Raw genomic sequence first — 20,197 nt, 5'->3', positions numbered from 1 at the left:
TCTCATATTCAGGTTGGGCTGATCCATGAGGTACTTTATACTCTTATGGTCCGTGTATATGGTGCACCAGACTTGATACAGATAGTGGCGCTAGATCTTGAGGGTGAACACCACCTCCCCCGGCTCCAAATCATAGGTGGGATACTTCGCCTCATGAGGCTTTAACTGCCTCGATGCATACGCTATCACATTCCCTCCTCTGCATCAAAACCGCACCCAATCCTGAGATAGATGCATCACAGTAGACTACAAAGTCCCCCACTCCCTCGGGAAGGGCGAACACTGGGGCTTCGCATAATCTCTGGCGAAGAGTCTCAAATGAGGCCTGCTGCTTGGGCCCCCATGCTAATGTAACACCCTTCCGGGTCAATCTGGTAAGATGAACAACACTCTTGGAGAAATCTCTGATAAATCTCCAATAGTAGTCGGCCAAACCCAGAAAACTCCGGATATCGGACGGGGATCTCGGCACCTCCCATCTTATAACTACCTCAATCTTGGATGGGTCGACCAATATCCCATTCTGATTAACGAGGTACCCCGGGAACTAGACTTCTCGTAACCAGAAATCACATTTGGAGAATTTGGCATAAAGCCTCTCCACCCTCAGTACTCCAAGAATCTCTCGAAGACGCTCCTCGTGATGCTCTCTGGACCTCGAATACACCAGAATATCGTTGATGAACACGATCACCGATTTATCCAACATGGGTCTACACACCCGGTTCATGAGATCCTTGAACGCCACCGGTGCGTTGGTGAGCCCGAAAGGCATCACCACAAACTCGTAGTGCCCATAACGAGTCCTAAAGGTCGTCTTCTGAATATCCTCCTCGCGAACTCTCATCTGATGATATCTAGATCTCAAATCAATCTTGGAGAACCAAGATGCCCCCTGGAACTGATCGAATAAATTGTCGATCCTCGGAAGTGGATAACGGTTCTTGACCGTCATCTTGTTCAACTCTCGGTAATCAACACACGTCCGGTGTGAACCATCCATTTTCTTGACAAAAAGGATCGGTGCTCCCCACGATGAGCTGCTCGATCTGATGAACCTCTTCCCCAGCAGCTCCTGGAGCTGTGAGGATAACTCGTACATATCCGGCGGCGCAAGGCGATAAGGTGCTTTGGCAATAGGCGCCACACCCGAAACCAAATCAATCCAGAACTCCACCTGCCTCTTGAAAGGCACTCCCGAAAACTCCTCGGGAAAAACATCTGGAAACTCGCACACTATCGGGACCTCGGAGATAGAAATTGGCCTCCCTGTAGCAACCCACGTATTCATCACATACGCCAAAAAGCCCATACGACCCTGCTGTAGACTTTGTCTCGCTCTGGCAGCAGAGCAGAAAGCTGATCCAGATCTGGTACCCTCGCCATACACCATAAGCAATCCCCCACTAGGGTCTCGTATAGTCACCATCTGACGCTCACAGTCGATAATAGCTCCAAACCGAATCAACCTGTCCATGCCCACTATTACACAGACATCACGCATCGCGATAGGTACCAGGCCTATCAGGAACTCGACACCAAAAATCTCTAGTACACATCCTCAGAATACATCAGTAGTGAATACCTCATTCTTGTCGGCTATAGAAACCCTCAGAAGTCAACTCAATGCCTCACGTCGGATACTGATGTGACGACTAAAAGCTGAAGACACAAAGGATCGACTCGCACCCGAGTCAAATAAAATCAAAGCAGGTACAGAAGTCACAAGAAAAGTACCTATATATATAACACAGAATAAGCAAAACAAATCTCAAAATACTATAAATAAGGGAATACGTACGAGCCACGACATCAGGTGTTGCGCGGACCTCCTCCACTATCAGCTGAAAATCTCTCCCACGAGCCCTTGGAACCTCAGCCTTTACCGGACGACTATCAGTAGCATGCAAAGCAGCAGGTGCAGAACCCTGAGCTGATCCCTGAATGAGCTGAGGGAAATTGGCCTTCCGATGGCCGGTCTGGTTGAAGTGAAAGCAAACTGAAAACCCCTTCGGGCAATCCTTCTCCATGTGCCCCTCCTTGCCACATTTGTAGTAAATTCCTCCCGACATGATCCCTCGTGACTCTTGCCGCACTTACCACAAGTGCGGCCCTTCTGGCCCCAGCTCTCATATCAGTGGGCTTAGCCCGCTTTGTCACCGGCTGCCATTGCACTGGTCTCCGGTCCCTCCCCTGGAACTCTCCCTCCTCCATGGCCTACAACTCAAGCTCGATCTCCCTCCGCCTGGCATTGGTCTGAAGCTCATCCAATGTCCTATAAGACGAGTTCTCTAGGAACTCCCGTATATTGCTCCTCAGTATGCTCAGATATCAGCTCACACGTGCCTGCTCGGTAGACACATGCTCAGGGAAAAATAACGCCCTCTCATGTAACATCCTCGAAATCTCAGTCACAGTTTCTGTCTTCTGCTTGAGATACAAAAACTCCTGGGCTAACCGTTCCCTCTCCACCTGGGGAACATACTCGTCTCGGAACAACTGCGTAAACCTCTCCCATGTCACTGCAACATGATCTGCAGGGGTAAAGCTAGTTGTCACAAACTTCCACCAGTCCTTCACTCCCAAGCGAAGTTGGTTCAGCGCAACCGAACTCTCAAATGCTCTGGGCATGAACACGTGTAAAAACATCCCTTGATGTCGGAGATCCATCTCATAGCAGCAATCGGATCCTATGTCCCATCAAACTCTGGTGGCATCGGTTTGCTGAATTCCTGGAACAACGAGTCATGTAGCACCTGGTTCCTGGTATGTATTTTATTTAAGTAATTTTGCACTTTTGGCCTGGGACTCGGCGAGTTGAAGGCCCAACTCGCCGAGTAGAAGCGGTATGAGACACGGGATTTAAGTGATGGACTCGTCGAGTCGGGTCCCGGACTCGACGAGTAGGCTCTGACTGGACAAAACCCTAATCTGAGGGTTTGCACCCTATTTAAACAACCTTAAACAGCCTCCATCGCCCCTTTATGCTCCCAGAAACCCTCCATAGAAAACCCTAAGTGTTTTGGTGCAAGATCTAAGACTTTTGAGTGATTTTTGTGGGTTTTGACCTCAAGGAAGGAGTAAGATCATAGAAGGATCAAGAGGAGACTGAAGGATTCGAGTTTGGTTCATCATTTGCAGTCTTTGAAAGGTATAAAGTTTGTACCTTGCTTGTTTGTTTGTTAGATCCCTTTTTGGGGAAGATTTAGGGCTTTTTAAGCCATATGAGGTAGCCAACCATGATTGCAAACATGGTTGGGGGTCAAGACTTCGGATCTAAGTCTTGGGAGGGGTCACAAGGCAGATTTGGGTTGCTTTTGCACTCAAGGAAGGCCCCATGCAACATAAGAGCCATTTTAGAGCCTTTTAGGCTCAAAAGTCCCATGCATGCACGTAAAGTTCGAAACTTTACGTGCTAGATCGAGCTTAGGGGCTTGGATCTATCTTTTGGTCAAAGGTTGTACATCAGAAATCGAGGATTTAGGGTGTGGACGTTATCGACGAGTCCAAGGCATAAAGTCCGTTCTTGGGACTCGACGAGTCCAAGGATTTAGGGCGAGTCCGTTCTTGGGACTCGACGAGTCCAAGGCATAAAGTCCCATGTCTGTTGAGGGTCAAAAGAACTCAGTTGGGTGTTAGAAAGGTTGTAGAAGGTCCGAAGGAGTAACCCAATGTATTGGACTTAGCCTTAGACCTGGAGTTCATGGGACTCGACGAGTGCTAGAACAGACTCGGCGAGGCCAAGGCAATCTCCTTGTGGTTGAAGATGAACTCGACGAGTTGTTCATACAACTCGACGAGTGAAGGTTAGAACTTGTTCATCAGATGAAGGTGAACTCGACGAGTTGTTCATACAACTCGGCGAATCGGATGAAGGTTCATTCGATGTTCATATCAAAGAGGAACTCGTCGAGTCGTTGCTAAACTCGACGAGTAGAGTCATGGATGAGGACAATTGAAGAGATAGGGACTCGACGAGTTGGCGGCCCAACTCGGCGAGTCGGGTCAACTGGAAGTTGACTTTGACTTTGACTTGGACTTGGTCAGGGGTAAAATAGTCATTTTATCCTAAGAATAGATATCTGAATCTGATTAAGTGTTTTGTGGGGATTATAGCTGGAGGATCTCCGGAGCAGCAGCAGACAGAGATTTCCCGCACAGATTATCAGCAGCTACTCGTTCGAGGTGAGTTACCTTCCAGTAGCGGTGGGTCTACGGCCACAATGTCGGCCCACCAGTAGGAGTTATATGTTGGATGATTGTCTTTGTGATATTCATCTAGGTTTGCTACTACCTGATATGTTATATGCTAGCATGATATGTATATGTGACAGCAGTAGAGTCCGGTTGTTAGGACCGGAGGGTAGGTCAGACACCTCAGATATGTCTGACAGTATGTGATGATATGATTATATGCTGGCATGATATGTTATATGTGATAGTGGTAGTAGGGAGGGAATAGTCCTCAAGTTCGGTTGTCAGGACCGAAGGGTAGGTCGGACACCCCAGAAACGTCTGACAGTATGTTTACGTTATGATATATGTGATAGTAGCAGTAGGGGGTGGAATAGCCCCTGAGGTTCGGTTGATAGGACCGAAGGGTAGGTCAGCACCCCAGAATGGCTTCACATGGGTAGGTCAGCACCCCAGAATGGCTTGACACGGGTAGGTCGGCACCCCAGAATGGCCGTACTGGGTAGGTCGGGCACCCCAGAATTGCCCGGCAGTATGAATGTGATATGTCTGTATGGTATGTGGTATGATGGGGGAACTCACTAAGCTTTGTGCTTACAATTTTATTTTTGGTTTCAGGTACCTCTTCGTCTAAGGGGAAGGAGCCGGCAGTGTAGCAGCGCATCACACACACATGATTTCCGCATGGACTTTTCTGGGATTGTACTCTGATTGATTTTACTTTGACATTATGATTTCAGACACATTGTTATAGTTTTGTTTGCAAATGATATGGCTTGGGAAATGTTTTGGTAAACTATGTTGAGAATTACTTAATTTAAAAAAAAAAAATTGGGCTTGGAAATTGGGATGTTACAAGTCACCTCCCTGTGGTCTAGCAGCGGCAACAGCTGCGGTAGCCGCAGCAGCAACGACCTCCGTAACAGCGGCATACCGTTCATCAAATGTCTCGATCAGGGTGGTCTTAATAGACCCAAACATCTCCGGTATCGCCTCGCGAATAGCTGCGGCCACCTCCTCATGGATGATCCTGCGGATCTCCTCATCACCAGCACTACTGCTCTCGGGGTTGTGGCGGGTACCCACCATGATGTCTCTGAAACACAACACAAAAATCATCATAGACTCGCTCGAGCATACTCACACTCGATTTCCCGCCCCTACATGCTCCTTAGTACCCTAAGGATTCTTACTTGGGCTGCATACAAATCCGATGTTTTCAGTAGTACATGCCCAATACTACCTTCCACACCAACCTGCAGTCACCCCAAGTCCTCCTCCTAGGATCCCAATTCACACGTACTCTATCTCACGAATAACAATCTACTCTCGCAGCAAACCCCTCATATGCTCATCTAGGTACCTCTCCTAGATTATTACTCGACTCAGAACTCTTTCTAACTGATTTCTGCTAGATACTCCTACTCAGCACATACTCAAGGCAACAACAGATAACAACAACTCTTAGGCTAAGGCATCACAAATCAGGAAACACTAGCCCTAAATATGAAATACCTATCCTATCATCTAGCATGCATCCCTAACATCTCATATCACAAATAAATAAGGGTATTTTGGAAATCACCGTTCAGGATCTGGCTGATTGTACACTCTGTTCCAACTCGTTTCCTCTTAAAACTCTTGCTCGTTCTTAGAAAAAAATCATTTCTTTTGAAAAAATTTCTCAAATCCTCAGTTTGAGTCCAGACACACCCGAAAGTATATCTGAATCCCTCAAACCAAGGCTCTGATACCAACTTGTAACACCGTAAATTTTCAAACAAATTTTTCATTTTAAAAATCACGTAATTCTCATAACATAGTTCACAAACCCCCAATTGACAATGTTTTCTAAAAAACATATTCAGAAAATGTTTTAAATACAATCCAGGATCCTCAAAATGTAACTTCGTCTCGTGTGTACAATCAATCTGACGCCTTCCCGTGATCCTGACAAGTACCTGAAACACATAACACATAACACGGTAAGCATGAAGCTTAGTGAGTTCCCCAAAATATCACACATAACTCATTACCCTCTCATGGCTATACTCAAATAAGACCCTCCGGTCAATGTGTCTGAGTAGAAACCTCCGGTCCCACAACTCGGGTGGACCCTCTGGTCCAAACTCAGTAAGCTCAGAATAATACACAGCATAAATCACAAAGACATAATGCAGGTGTGACATCCCAATTTTTCACGGCCAGAAAAGACCAATTTTTTTATGCTTTGTAAAAATCAAAGTACCTCTTTTAATAAAAATGATGCGGAATTTGTTCTCTGAAAAACGTGATAAATACGTTATCAAAGCATTTCTGAAGAAATGTATTTTTATCCATTTTAAAACATTTGGGATGTCATCGTCAATACAGAAACATAAGCATAAACAGAACTTACATTCATTTACACTAGTAATCTACATCTCTTTTAAATCCCTCAGTGTAAAGTAGCTTCATATCGACACCTGTGATACAAATAAGCTTGAGTGGGTCAGGTTGGGAAACCTGGTGAGTACATAGGGTTTTCAACCCACAATAATTTAATAATTATGTTTAAACATCAAACAATCAACCCAATTACCCATCCCCATTATCTTCTTTACTCTTAAGGATCTACCCTAAGAATCATCTATCCTGCATTCATTCATTTCGAAGCCCATTGCTTCCAGGGTTTATATGATAGACACTAAGTCCATAGCTGCCAATGCTTGTTCGTAAACACTAATTCGATAGCTGCTAAAGTTCATTCATCGGGTACTAAATCCATAGCTCCCAGTGTTAAGCTAATAGGTACTAAATCCATAGCTACCAACGTTTATTTAACAGGTACAAATTCCATAGCTACCAACGTTTATATAACAGGTACTAAGTCCATAGCTACCAATGTTTATTCGATAGGCACTAAGTCCATAGCTGCCGATGTTATTTGTTAGGCACTAAGTCTATAGCTGCCAATGTTCACTCATATCATCTTTCATCTCTCATCATTCATCTACTCATGTTTTACCCAACATATTCGTAGATATAAAATACATATATAGTTTGAATTATTTAAAACATGTATAAAATCATTCATCCAGCATAGAAAGAAATTATTCAAATAATATGCACACATAGCACGTAATTTATATAAAATACTGCATATCTATGTGTAAGATGAAAGTAACTATGCACTCACCTGCAATGGTGGTGACTCGGTACTCGGACAGCACTTCGTTTACTTTAAAACGAATTTCCGTTGACAAAACCTAGTATCATTTCCACTAGAGTTTAGTCTAATGTTCAACGATACTAATTAATAGTCTAACTATTATTACTATTATACAAGCGTTAAACAATACTCTTCACCAACTATGTACAGACAGGGGCCAGACATGAAACACCGGAGGGCAGGATCATTTTGGCATATAGCACTTCTGAAATCCAACAACCCAGGCGGCCCTTCAAACCGGATTCCCCGTACCGCGAGTGGTTAAAAAGGTATTATAACGACACTTATATAACCCATAATAATAGCTCAAATAATTATTATAAGGTCCTAATAACGTTACTATATTTAAATAAAAGCTATATTAAAAATTAGGTAGGTGTATCTTACTTACGAGGGGGTTTGGCTAGAAGTCGTGCCCTGAAAGGGCAGAAGTTCGGAGCCGAAAGCTCTTCTTCTCGGAGCCGTCGAGCGCTCCGGGGCTTTCTTCTAGCGCTAGGGGGGTTTTGGGAGGTTTAGAGAGAGAGTTGAGAGAGAATGGTGGAGGTGTGAAGAAATGAGGGTGGAAGGGATTGTATTTATAGGGTGAAATATGGCTGAAATTAGTGCCACATGTCACCATCTAGTGGCAAGCCTTGGGGAGAAAGCAATGGCCAAGATTGTGCCACGTCACCCCTTTTGCAGCAGCACCCTGCCGACTTCTAAACCCCGTAACTTTCACATACGAACTCCTTTTTCGACGTTCTTTATATCCACGCGTAGGTAAAAATAAGATCTACAACTTTCAATTTGACTCCGTCGGTTAATTCTCGACCGATCTTAAATTTAACAGTACGAGGATATTATATTGTTAAATGTCCGTGTAAAATTCATAACTTCTACATACGGACTCTGTTTTCATCTGTCTTTTTACCGTTGAGTTCCTATTAATGAGATCTTCAATTCTACTTTAGGTCGCATAGGCTAAAAACCGCTCGATCTAAAATACGAGTTTCAGGTCGTGCACTGTTATGCCAAATCTTAGAAAAATCATAACTTCCTCATACGAAGTCAGATTTGGGCGTTCTTTTTATGCACGCTCTCGGTTTAACGTATACTACAACTTTTGTTTAGATCACTAAGGCCAAAAAGTCATCTATCGTAAATTCATTATTTACGTCGCGTAGTGTCGTGTCAGTTTTGTCGCGAAACTTCGACGTGCCATAACTTCTTCGTTATAACTCGGATTTCGGCATTCTTTATATGTACGGAACCCTTGTGACATATTCTACAACTTGGTTAAGATTACTCCTTCTAAATAATCTTCCATCAAAAACTTATTTTTGATGCTCATTGTCTCTAAATTGACTAGCCCGGATCTACGGGCGTTACAATTATCTCCCCCTTAGGATGATTACGTCCCGGAATCATCAACGAAACAGGGCTTGTATAATGACTCCCTACATTAACTCTTCATCCTAAGTAATAACTGTAACTTCTATGTTGCTTCGAACGAGTATTTAACTCTTGGACTCCTTGACTGCAGGCAGTGCTCGATCTTGCACCTGCTCCCTATCTCACGTTAGACTCCAAATTATGACCTTCAAGTCACAATCTCGATCCTTACTGGAGACTGCTTCTTCTTCTTAACAAACTTAAGATAATTTCTTTTATTACTACAATGGCCCGATGTGTCATATTCTAATGACCTATCATCGCATGTTGCAACGCTTATACTCAGGTCTCTTAGAGTCAAATTCCAGAACAGACTATACCTTCCTTCATGTTCTAATCACATCTTAAAAGGTAGCATTTCTAGCTACAAGCAACTATCGCGATACCTCTACTGATCACTTTGATTATCTTTTATTTCAATCTTCTGTCTTAAGTCAGATGCTACATCGAACTTGGTTCTCTGAACCACGTAACATACTCATCGTAGTCGGACTCAATTTGATATGACCACTAGGGTCAGAATAACAATCATCTTCTTAGTCATTACCGAAACAATGGTAATGACATACATGAACAAAACGGAATCAATTACTAGCGCCTTGGTAACCTTGTGACTTTCCCTGATCCAAGCGTGAGTCCTGTGCTTCCGGTAGTATAGGTCTCTACTACCTTTCACACCTACTCATACTCGTCCCAAGTATTGTCTCGCAGTTCTCCAAGTCATTATCACAAAAACAATTTTAACACATACAAATGTGTCCAAACAATCATATAATTTCCCTAGACTCTACTAGGACTTCTTCCATACGTATCTTCAGTCATCAATTCTACTTCAACTCGGTTGGTGATGGAAATGTCAGACGATGGGATAACTTCATGGATTATACAAAAAATATTTCTTTCTGCTAATCGAAAGTGTACTTCTCCCGTACTAGACGTATTATTTCTTAGACGCGTTCTAAAGGCAAGATATCACTCTTAAAATATATTTCGATAGGTATCATTCAATATCGTAAGCCTTCTCATTTCCTCCATTTGCTCAGTCTGCTATGAGTTCTTATCATGACATTCTATACACCAAAGTAGGCGTTCGGTGTATCGAGATGAGAATATAGATAGAGGAAGATTTAGACGCGTATTCCTCCTTATTACTCCAAAAAGTTACATGCCAGTTCTAATATCGTAATTAAACGTTTAGAAACCTGAGCACATAAAATTTCCAGATCTGGTCGGCAACAGACCAAAGATCCGATCAAACGATAGCATAAAGCATCACAAATCATTTAGCACATAAAAGCATTTTATGCATCTTCCCTATTTAAGCTAGTGCTTGTGTCTATTCAAGTGTACTTCCTAAAATATATTAGACACACTCCTCACAATCATCGCTTAACATTCTAAGTTTAAGTCTAGAAATAAATCCTTATTCCCAGTTCGCTTAAACTAATGCTCTGATACCAACTGTGACATCCCCATTTTTCACGGCCAGAAAAGACCGATTTTGTTTATGCTTTATAAAAATCAGAGTACCTCTTTTAATAAAAATGTTGCGGAATTTGTTCCTTGAAAAACATGATAAATACGTTATCAAAGCATTTCCGAAGAAATGTATTTTTATCCATTTTAAAACATTTGGGATGTCATCGTCAATACAGAAACAGAAGCATAAACAGAACTTACATTCATTTACACTAGTAATCTACATCTCTTTTAAATCCCTCAGTGTAAAGTAGCTTCATATCGACACCTGTGATACAAATAAGCTTGAGTGGGTCAGGTTGGGAAACCTGGTGAGTACATAGGGTTTTCGAATGCAGGTGAAGGTGTAGAAGCGGATGATGTACTTGAAGATGCACCTTTAGATTTTGACCCTGCATATCCACCAATGGATAAATAGACACGTAGTCATCCAAAGGAACTGGTTCTTGGTGATCCACATGCTGGAGTTATGACACGAGCACAAATTCGAGCTAAAAATGAAGTACTCAACGTTTATCAGGAATACTATATGTTTAATGTGTTTATTTCGAAACTTGAACCCAAAATAGTAAAGGTTGCATTAGAACACTCAGATTGGGTTGTCGAAGTGCAATTTGAACTGACTGAATATGAATGAAACAAAGTTTGGTGGTTAGTTCCTAAACCGAAGGATGTTTCGTTAATTGGGTTCGAATGGATTTTTAAGAATAACACTGATAAAGAAGGTAATGTGATTCGAAATAAGTCAAGATTAGTTGTTAAAGGTTATTCTCAACAAGAACGAATAGATTATGAGGAAACCTTTTCCCCTATCGCAAGACTCGAGGCTGTTAGACTTTTTCTTGGTTATGCAACGCATAAAGATTTCGATGTATATCAAATGGACGTCAAGTGTGCATTCCTGAACAGTGTATTGGAGGAAACGGTCTATCTCGAACAACCACCTAGTTTCGTCACTGATAAGTATCTTGATTACTGTTATGTTTTAGATAAGACAGTTTATGGGTTGAAACAAGAACCTCGTGCCTGGTACGCAACCTTAACCAATTTTTTGAAAATTGCTAAATTTAAACACGGATTAGTTAATCCCACATTATTTTCAAAGAAATTTGGGAATCACCTGATGTTTGTTCAAATTTATGTCAAGGATATAATTTTTGGTTCAACTGACCTTTATTATGGAAGGAATTTGAGGAGCTTATGAAAAGCAAGATCGAAATGAGCATGATGGGAAAAATTAATAATTTTATGGGTTTACATATTTGTCAAAGCAGGGAAGGCATCTTCATAAATCAAGAAAAATACATGCGCAACCTGTTTGAAAGATTTAGGACGATGAAAAACACAAAACTAAAAGTACTGATGGCAGTTGGAACACGCTTGAATACTTCGTTGGACAAACCAGTTGTGGACCTAACTACATATCGAAGCATAATAGGTTTGCCTGTATATTTAACTGTGAGGAGACGTGATATCCTATTTGTTGTGTGTAACTGTGTTAGGAACCAATCGAACCTGAGAGAACCCCATCTTACTGTTGTGAAGAACATATTTCGCTATATCAAAGGAACAGTTTCGTTGGGTCCATTGTATCCTTCGAAGTCAAGATTCTTTATACAAGCTTTCTCAGACGCAGACCTATGTGGATGTCAACTTGATCACAAAAGCACAACAGGAGGATGTCAATTGTAGGATGTCAATTAGTAAGCTGGCAATCGACGAAACAAACATGTGTTTCGATTTCCACAGGAGAAGCAGAGCATGTGGTTGTGGAAGCTTGCAATTCTCAAATTATTTGGATACAAAGTCAACGACACGATTATGCAATCAACATGAAGAAGATTCCTTTGTATTGTGACTCGCAAAGTGCCATTCGCATCTGCTATAATCCTGTGCAACATTCGAAAACCAAACACATTGCTGTTCGCAATCACTTCATCAAAGACCATGTAGAAGATATGAATATTGAGGTTCATTTTGTGAAAACAACCGATCAACTTGCAGATATATTTACAAAACCTTTAGATGAGAAGTCATTTTTAAGGATTTTGAATGGTTTCGGGATGATCGAAGCAAGTTCTGTTCCTAGTTCTTCTTGATTGAAAAGATGTCGATTTGGTTGGTGTTTTACTGAAATGTTCAGAGGTTACTGTTCATGATTCAAAGTTTGCATACGTTCGCTTTCGCAATTCCTCTGAATCGTTCTGACCTCAATTTGCTTTGTGGGTGAGAAAGTTGTTCGATGTACAATATCTTTGGGAGTTGCTACCACATACATCGAAAGTCACTGGTAACACTTTATAAGTTTGTTTTTTGTTTGATTTCTTTCAAATTTTAAAAATACAAAAAGATTTTCTTATTTTTGTCTTTAATTTTCAAAAACCGAAACCCAAAAAGATTTTATTATTTTTGTCTTTAATTTTCAAAATCAAAAACCCGAAAAGATTTTCTTATTTGTTTTGTATTTGTTTTTCAAAAATTAAAAATCCGAAAAGATTTTCTTGTTTTATGTCATATTTTGTTTAACCGTTCATGGCTCATTGTAACAACATGTTGTAGTGGGGAATGCTCAACAATCATATTCAAAAAGGGAAACAGGTATTATTTCAAACTAATGTCCTAGTTAGGAGTCCCTAGAAGCATGTTGTTGTATGTTGACCTCAAGCCTCATAGACTTTATGTGTTCGAAGCCTTAATGGATCTCTCATTATGAGTGTTCCTTCCCAATCAGGCTATGTTCACATTAGTCGAAGAGCTACCTTTCTCTTCTCATATTGAGTAAAGAGATTTCTACAATGTCCATATATTTCGTAGAGCTACAATGAGTTTCTTTAACCAATATTTTTCACCAAAACTTTCTTCATGATCACACACATCACTACATATCCTCGACATCTCTGGTAGAAACCAACCAGAATGTAGATATTGCAACAATCTGGGTTTATGATCCTGATTCATCTTCCATGATGATGGTGAAACCCAACAATCCCAAGTACTAAGGCATTGACGGTGAACATATTGTTCATGATTATAACGAAACACTTGTTTCAGTGCCATTTTCGATATTCAAAATCATATTCCTTTCGTCATGCGTGATCTTGACAAAATGCTCTATAACCAACACATTTTTTCCCAACAAGATCCATAAATTAATTTTTTTTGGAATGTGATTTCAGTCTGAATATCTTTCTGAATTCTTGTTATTTCAAAACATATCCAACCATACTTGTTCTTGACTACACTGGTCATCCAAGTAATTTTGTTCAATCAAATCACACTTATGTTAAGTTGTGGTATTGAGCAAATTTGAACATACCTTTCGAAACTTATAAAAAAGAGGCCCTTCGATGCTCATCAATGAGTATTCGATTGTACTTCACGGGAAACTACGCAAGCAGTTCGTCATCTCTCTTGATGTCGAATGAAGGGATCTTTGTCCAAGATCCAACTGATTTCGTATCAAATGCTATTTAATATCAATAATCGCAAGTTTTTTAAAATTTGATTCCCACTAATTCTTTGGTACACACTTGCACTAGAATCCTTGAGGTTTTGGGTACTACCAACTCAAAACCTAGATTTCGCAAAGTCTGTCATATGATTTCGCTTTACAATCCCAAAAGTGGATGAGCCTTACCTCAAAGCAAAGGCATGGTGTTCTCTTGATGTCAAAATCATACGATGTACTTGTCCCACAGTTGTAAACATGTGACGGTTCTTATCCGGATGGGAACATCGAAACGTTTGGTGAAAGTGACGGTTCGGTAGGAAATCTTGATGATCGCTTTTTCTGACGTGGCGCTTTTTACGGTGACCGGTTCCATAACCAATGCAATACGTGGCAGGATCTTATTGGCTACTGGTTTAAATTCAAATTATCCGACAACTATTAAAGGAAATTGGTCGTGTTATTTGAAGACTTTATGCTCTCTTATCAATTTTTCCCTAAAATTCTCCAAAGTTTATCGTCTTCAAACAACCTTTTCAAACCTAACAATGGCGGATCCTAATGAAAATGTTGATCCTTCAAACAACACCAATGAAGAAGAGATTTCACAACCTTTGTTGAAGATTCAGAGTTCGAATCTTTGTCTACTGCCCACTGTTAGTCAATATCCTAAGCAATTACATATGTTGATTTTAGCCCTAAATCACTATGTTCTTCCAACTGTGTTATCATCACCGCTTGTTGTTCCAATGACATGGTTATCTCTTGTTGGTTCAACGGCGGTATTCAACAAAACAGTTAAGTTTGTTACTTTCCAACTGAAGAACAACAAGTTGTGAAAGCTCACCAAGAAACAGTTTGCCCAAATAATGAAGCTACCATTCTCATGTACTTTTTATAAAGTAACAAATGAACAAGTTCTTCATATGTTCAATGATATGGGCCATCAACCTATTCTTACTAAGATTAGTCTTTTTCGTAAGTCGAGTCTTCCCTGTGCTTGGGATTTTCTCTTTGGCATTATACTACGATGCTTGACTGGTCATAGTTTAGGGTTAGATAAGACGAAATTTGAAGTTTGTGCGATGATTGATGGAATCTATTATTATTTGAATGTTGACTACGTTACTCAACTTTGGGAGGAGTTTGGCACGACTATTACTCACACCAATGTGTCCGATGGTGTTTCTTGTGCATGCTACTGGAGTCTAATCCTCAAGGAGATTTATGAACAGGAAGGGATTTTGATTCCCTCAGAAGATGAAAAAGTTGATTTTTCGACATTGCAGGCTTGAAAATTAGTTGTTGATGATCCAGTCCTTTTCCAAGTGTTGCTCACATTCCAGATGCGATGTTGAGGCGAATTGATCCTACAAACCCAATTCTTGTTCAATATTTGGCATCCATTAATACAAATGTTTCGGTTGGATTTCTTTTGCCAAAGGGGGCTGAGTGTTCGTCGAAGGTTGTAAAAGCACCAAAGAAAAAGAAGCAGACTATGCAACCAAAACCTATTCAAGAACATGTGGAGGAGGAAGTCTATAAAGAAGTTATTTCTTCGAAGACTGGTATTCTCAAATGCACTAAGAATCTAGCCAAGAGACCTCATCATTCTTCTGTCAGGCCATCTGTTCCAGAACTTGAATTTGATACTACTGTACAATCCCAACATTAGTCTTCGCATAATCATTCTCCATAAAAGGGTATGAAGAAGATTCGTAAACCTCAGTTTAACAGGCGAGGTGTGCTATTTCGAGACATTTCTGTTGTTGTTTCACCTGCTTCAAAGAAATGTCAAACTCAAGAAATAGTTCAAAAGATTAAGAAGAATAAGAGACAACTTGAAGACCCACTTGACAAAGTCACTGTAGAAACAGATCATGGAAGTGACAATGAAAGGTATGATATCTGCATTGTTGACTATGTGCTTGGGTCACCTCGAAGGGATTCTCCTGTCAATTTTATATTCGAGGATACTGGAAATCCTGGTGCAAATGTAAACGTATCTAATATTAATGAAAACACCAATTTGAGTGATCCCACATCTACATCCATCCTTAAGAAGACCACAGTCATATCACCCGAGATTTCGCAAAATACGTCTTATACAGAGGAGGTTCGAATCTCATACATTAATGTGAATGTATCTGATACGGAAATCAATGTCAACATGCGTGAAGGGGTGTTGAACAACGAAGCTTTTGGTACTTCAATTCTTGAAACATCTACTATTCCTACATCAATCATACTTTCATCCATCATCGAAACTTCCAGACTTGACACATCAACTTTGTTACCACCATTATCCTCACCTATCCCATCTTCACTTCCTGTTTCCACCATATCACCAACTTATTCCGCATTAATGCATGAACCCAATACTACTCTCTTTTCTTCGTAATCCACAGAAGCTAAGAGAAATAGTTCAAGATGATGAACCAAATGATGATGACATCATAGCTTCTTTTGCTGACTTGCAATTTGACCCAAAGGAGGATAATGTTCATGATAATCTGATTATGTCAGGTAAACAATCCAAGATCCTCAAAAACAAACTCAAATTCTCTTTTATAGATCCAAGCAGATATTGGGGGTCAAAATTTCGTTTTTGGGGTTGAAATGGAGCACATGTTAAAGTCTCAGGAGAATCGTCTTAGAAGTTTGGTAGAAAATATTAAGAAGCAACAAGTTGAAAGGCTGGAAGTTCATGTTAATCGTTTTGAGTACGAGATTCAAAAGCTTCGTGATGTTGCTAAGGAGCATCATGAACTTTTCGTTGAGCAAGTGAAGACTATAAAAGAATTTTTTGCTCTCAAGATGGTTGAACTTAAATCGGAGATGACCAAAGAGGTTGAGAAGATAGAGAAAAGTTATTATGTTCTACATGGAAAAGTTGATGTTGTTGTTGATGCTATTGCAAAGCTAGTTGAATACAATACCGCTTATTCGACTAAGCTTGATGCGAATACGGAAAAGGATTCCCAAGTATTTGCAAAGTTGGAGGAATTCTTAAGTGGTATCTAGGAATCAATTTTGAAAGCTGCTCTTTCGAATAAATCTTCTGCTTCCCAAGAATCAATTTCTCAGTTGATTTCATCTATCGAGGCTAATCTCAAAGTGGAGCTTGCTCCCATCCGTGTGTTGGTTCTTCTCTTACCAACAAATGATCCACCTACGAAGCAAGTGTCACAAGGGGGAGAGAAAGGATGTGGAGGCGTTGGATCTTCGAAAGATACATATAAAGGAGAGGTTGTTGGGAAGGTGATGTCCACTCAAATACCCACTTCACTTCCTATTTCATTAACAAAAACTTCGACAACTACCACAACAAGACCTATTACAAAAGGGATTGTTATAAGCAAAAGTACTAGAGGTTCTGGTGCAAGCTCTATGCCACCTCCTTCGAAAGACAATCAGGGTAACAAAGGAAAAGGTGTTGTGGTAACTCCTTTAGAAGAAGAAAAGAAGAAGCAACAAGCCTTGGAGATCAAAAGGAAAAGGCAAGTCAATAACATATTGAGGAGAAGGCAGAATGATCCACCAGGCATGAACAAGGGTGATCCCAACAAGCATTAGTGTTACGAAACTATTAACGAAATCGTTTCAATTGAGAAGTTTGAGTACTTTCGTAAAGTACCAAAGAAGAGTTATGAGCTTGAGAAAGAAGAATACAAAAGACAGAAGATGTGATTTCATGCATTCTTAGGGAAAAGTGAAGAGGATGTGTGGTCATCTGTCAAAATCATAAAAGTGATGTCTATTTCGTGTCAGAACTTGTTCGAAGGCATACTACAAACTTTTCGCTATGTGGTTGTTAGAGCGAATAATGTGGTCTGTGATTTTTCGATTGCTGATTTCCCATTGATGAACTTAAATGACTTGGTCATTGTGAGAAGGATTTTAAGTAATGTTGATGTTTCGAAGCTGCAAGAAAACAACAAGGGTAATTTCTCATTGGCTTTGCTCATATCAAGGTGTTCATTGATAACTATTATGATTGTGTTGCAATCACTGATATTGATCTGGCTATAGCTGTCAACAAGAGTTCGAAAGTTCCTCAATCCTTGCTGAATGGGAAGATCTACATTGATGAATTTGAAGATGGGGAAATTATTCATCAACCTCTGGGAGTTGTGTTTCGTGGAAAGAACAAGAATGGGAGGATGACGAAGTTTTTGCTTCGAGTATGCGATGTAGAGAGGTACACGAATTCTCAATATACAAGCCTTCTTGTTTGAATCAAGAACTACAAAAGGAATGAAGCAGTTGACAAGGATGAGATTCGAAATACAATACTTTGGTATATGGAGGTTCACGGTGTACTTTTTCAGACTATGAAGCTAATGACATGATTTCTTCTTTTCTCACTAAGGGGGGATTGTAGGGTGCAGAATGTATAGTGAGAAGTCGAAATTAGTGTAAGTCTATTTGGGAGCAAAGTCATGTATTTTGAATTGTATGTATTTTTCAAGGCACATGTTGATGTCGAAGTCCAATGTCTAGTCCTTGCATATTTTTTGTGCGTCTGTAACACTTTATAAATAGAGTAAGTATAGGGGTAGAGAGTAGCTTTGACACTGTTCATTTCTTGTAAACTCTCTCAAACTCGTGTACTCTTTCAGAAGTTAATGAGCCAATAAGACCTTATTTAAATATCATGTTCTTATTGCTTTTCATGACTGATTTCATATTTAAAACTCGATTTAAACACTCTTCAGTAGTGCGCATCAGGTGCACAGTGGGTGCTTCGACGCGTGCTTCTAGAAGGTGAAAATGCTAACCATGGAGAACCATACATGTTGCACAAAGTGGTTTGGGAGACGTAGCCTTAAGATGCGCGATGTGCACCCCGTTTGCACGCCGTGCAAGCGTGCACCCCAAATTTGCCTATAAAAAGAGCTTCAGCCCCCATTTCATTCCTCGCACTCTCTCATTTCATTTCTCTCGATTTCCTTTAACATTTAGTATGTTTTACCTTAGTTTTAGTCTGTGGCGAAGCCCTTTGATCCCTGAAGTAGTAATAGCTAGCAAGTAGAAGCTTTGCTAGTGCAATTTCTAGACTTTAGTCCAAGATATCTCTATAAGTTAAGCTATACTCATGTTGCTTTCAATGTGAGTTAGATTGATAGTCATAGTCGTTATTATGAACCTATAAATAAGAGTTATCAGTAATCCAAGTCATTATACTGATTGATCTACTTACGAGGATGATGTCTAGGCTGGATTTAATGAGGTGCTTAAAGTGGAATTTGCAAACAGTATACTTTGTATACTAAACTGGCGCTACCTCTGATATGATCCTACCTGGTTATCCCTTATCAACTATAGATCAGTAGACTTTGGAATTAATGATGGATTTGGGCTATCTTTATTCATAAGGAATATTAGCTAAGACTTATTGTTAATGGAACCTAGGTCACGCCAAAGGAAAATCCAAGTGCTAATGCGAAGCGTTGTCCGAGTTTCGAGTCATCACTTTATCAAGTGAGTGCATAGTCTCTTTCATTAACATGATTTTAATACTAGTATTAATTAAAGTATTAAATATATGTTAGAAAGTTTATGTTCGACCTATATGATTATTGCCTGAGTTATGTGTTACCAATGTATTTAAGAATATTCAACATGCGAACCAGATATGATTCTATATATGATAAAAAGGTATCTCTATTTTCGAATGGTAACAATAATAGAAATATCATTAGCGAAATAGACAAAAGTATATTAATACTTAAAATACTCTATGCTAAATGAATACACACTAAGATAGGTTAGTATTATCTACACAGAGTTGGTATTAGAGGTTTGGTAGCTATGGCCATTAATAATATAAGACTAATTCAAATAAGTTTGATATCAAGTAATCTCATTTAAGACGTGTGTTTACTTTAGGAACGGAGATTAGAATTATGTTCCTTTCCACTTTCAGGTGTTGATGTACGGTAGCTCCGTACGAGAGTACGATATCGTGTTCCCCTTGGGATGACCAGATATGGTGGGTCCCGATCAAACAACTGTAATGGTATGTCTTCATATTCTTGGATAACTAGCAATGGTTGGTCCTGATCAGAAAACTATAATGGTATGTCCGCATATTCTTGCATAACTAGAAATGGTAGGTCCCGATCAGATAACTGTAATGGTATGTCTTCATATTCTAAACAGTTCATCAGGCAGGATAATCCTTCCTGATAATCATAGACCAGGATATGTGGGGATCGATTGGGTGCGGGTAGTATTAGGTATGAGCGTATGTAGACATCCAAATCGGATGCACATCTATATTGTTTGGTAATAATTAGTATTTACAATATCATTGATATATATATATATATATATATATATATATATATATATATATATATATATATATATATATATATATATATATATATATATATATAACATTGTGGGATTGAAATCCCTATGTATTT

Source organism: Lactuca virosa, chromosome 4, assembly GCF_052849685.1.
Source record: "Lactuca virosa cultivar CGN04683 chromosome 4, Lactuca_virosa_CGN04683_v6, whole genome shotgun sequence".
NCBI classification, from domain to species: Eukaryota; Viridiplantae; Streptophyta; class Magnoliopsida; order Asterales; family Asteraceae; genus Lactuca; species Lactuca virosa.
This window is presented reverse-complemented; position numbering follows the sequence as displayed.